This window comes from Penaeus chinensis, chromosome 6 (assembly GCF_019202785.1).
Source record: "Penaeus chinensis breed Huanghai No. 1 chromosome 6, ASM1920278v2, whole genome shotgun sequence".
In the NCBI taxonomy this organism is placed as follows: Eukaryota; Metazoa; Arthropoda; class Malacostraca; order Decapoda; family Penaeidae; genus Penaeus; species Penaeus chinensis.
In genome coordinates this window covers 16890563-16893062 of record NC_061824.1, presented here as the reverse complement: position 1 = coordinate 16893062, position 2500 = coordinate 16890563, and the positions used below count along the sequence as shown (strand labels likewise).

The window sequence follows — 2500 nt, the reverse complement described above, 5'->3', positions numbered from 1 at the left end:
GGTCGTCGTCAAAAGCATTATCACTTCCATTCAGCTCTTAATCTTAACAAATAGTGGATACAGCTATTTTATTATTTCTATCGTTTTCTTCTTTCATTTTTGTTCATCCCACTTAGATTCTATCCTAGAAATTAGTGTCATCATTATCATCTAGCCACTCGGCCGCGGTTCCCGAGCAACGGACTCAAAGACTCATGTCAATATGAGTTCGAGAGTTCGAGTCACCGGCCGGGACTGTTGTTTCCCTGGGTAATGAACTTCACCTCGATTACCTAGAGACATGGGAGCCCATAATCCAGTGGAATGTCCCGCGCCGGTCCCGAGCCCGGATGAATGGGGAGGGTTGGCGGCAAGAAGGGCATCCGGCTGTAAAACAAGCCAAGACTATGATGCGGATCATTCCGCTGTGGCGACCTGAGGGAAGAAGCCGTAAGACGGAGGCAACCCACCAAAAACATCGCCCCCGTATAAAGACGGGAAAAGAGTAAAAGAAGATTATCCTGGTTCATACGACTAGCGTAACTAGTGGCTCCCTCCTTAATCATTCATCCTTACTATCCTATAGCTTCTATCCTTTAAAAGTGACTGAACAGAAAAAAGTAATTTCTATAAATATTTACTTACCCATTTTCCTATTGTATTCAACGAAACTGTCTCACCACGGATAGTTACCAATGTTCGGTCTGACCTGCAAGATCTAGTATTGTGTCCCGTAATAAAATTAATACTATAACTATCCAAACCGCAATACCTATCCAAACCAACTTATTGTAGCACCACACGCTTTCTACAACACCATATCTTAATACACATGGGGGAAGTCTCACCGTGCAGCTATTCAGCTCAGTTCACCTCAGTTCTGCCATCAGAGGACACTGCTATTTCACGTGGACATCCGCTCGCACAAAAATTTTCTCACTTAACCTCATCATCCTAGAATCCCTATTTATCTCAAGGATGAAATTAGACCTTAACAATGCAACTGTCATCCGATTACATACACTTTTATATAGATTTTCGACGTGTTTTTATAATATTGGTTTTACGTGTTATGGATGATTTTACTTTCCATTTTTGCCTGATTTAAGCCCATTTAAACTTCAACTTTTTTTGTAGAATTTGATAATTTAATAATTACATTGTTTTACCAGTACCTCGTTTAACCGTAAGTTCATTCTTTTAAACGAATGCTTTTATATTATCAGTATCCAATTTTTACTCTGCGTGTGTGTGTGTGTGTGTGTGTGTGTGTGTGTGTGTGTGTGTGTGTGTGTGTGTGTGTGTGTGTGTGTGTGTGTGTGTGTGGTGTATGTGTGTGTGTGTGTGTGTGTGTGTGTGTGTGTGTGTGTGTGTGTGTGTGTGTGTGTGTGTGTGTGTGTGTGTGTGTGTGAGTGTGAGTGTGAGTGTAAGTGTGAGAGTGTATGTGTGTGTGTGTGTGTGTGTGTGTGTGTGTGTGTGTGTGTGTGTGTGTGTGTGTGTGTGTGTGTGAGTGTGAGTGTAAGTGTGAGAGTGTATGTGTGTGTGTGTGTGTGTGTGTGTGTGTGTGTGTGTGTGTGCGTGCGTGCGTGCGTGCGTGCGTGCGTGCGTGCGTGCGTGCGTGCGTGCGTGCGTGCGTGTGTACTGTATACGTAACTGTATACAAATAGTACAGTATTTATGAGGAAGGCGTTAACACGTCATATCAGTTACGAATGTAGTAAATAAAAGTATAAGCACCATCTGTTCAAAAGAGCGAAGTTGCCAACACCCATCGGTGGTTCCTTGCAATCTGTGCAAGCCGTTCTCTCCCCCCCTCTAGGTCACACCCCATGTTGTGTTCCGTAATTTGATTTCGCTCAGCAATCAATAATTAATTTCAATTAAAATTCTCGCTAATAAATAAAATTCTCGGGCACCCTTTGGCCTTAAGTAGACCCATAAAAGACACTTGCGCCGACCCGACTTCGAGAGGGAAAGGGGGTGGGGACGAAAGGGGACGGGGGGAGGGGGGAGGAAGGATGTGTGTGGGGAGTTATTTAATTGTTTCCAAGGGCATCCGATTTTTTCGACGTGGGGGTGACTGCTCGGGTAGGGAGGGAGGCGCTGGGGGACGCGAATGGGGCCTAGTGCTGTGTTTAGTGTTGCTGAAGACTTGGATAACGAAAGATTTGCTTTTTATCTTAATACCTGCTTTTTGTTTTATCCTATAATGCAGAATGGGTCAAATAGTACAACTGTTTGTTTGTTTAATGCACATAGTCAAGAAGAAAGTATGTGACAATATTTAAATACTTGATTCTTTATTGTTGATAAATATAAAAATAATCAGTAAATTTGTAAGAATTATAAGATATGGTGAGTGCGACTGGATAACGTAAAATAATTTGAACCATTCTCGTTACGCACTTGATTTTTTTTTTTTTTTTTTTTTTGGGGGGGGGGGGGGCGTAACTTGGACTATCGTCAGTGTACCCGGAAAATAGTAACAAAATGACAAAATAATTTATAAATTAGAAAACGA

At 42.2% G+C, this 2500-nt stretch overlaps 2 protein-coding genes across 2 annotated transcripts in view; one reads left to right on the top strand and one right to left on the bottom strand.

The window, feature by feature from the left end:
• Nucleotides 1-2500, bottom strand: part of LOC125026215 (mucin-19-like) — a 503762-nt gene that overhangs the window by 307074 nt on the left and 194188 nt on the right. The gene's annotated exons all lie outside the window — the stretch shown is intronic.
• LOC125026623 overlaps nucleotides 2494-2500 on the top strand; it is a 1712-nt gene continuing 1705 nt past the window's right edge. Inside the window, exon 1 of the mRNA XM_047615198.1 lies at nucleotides 2494-2500. This exon is cut by the window's right edge and continues 1375 nt beyond it. The gene's annotated coding sequence lies outside the window, so the exon portion shown is untranslated.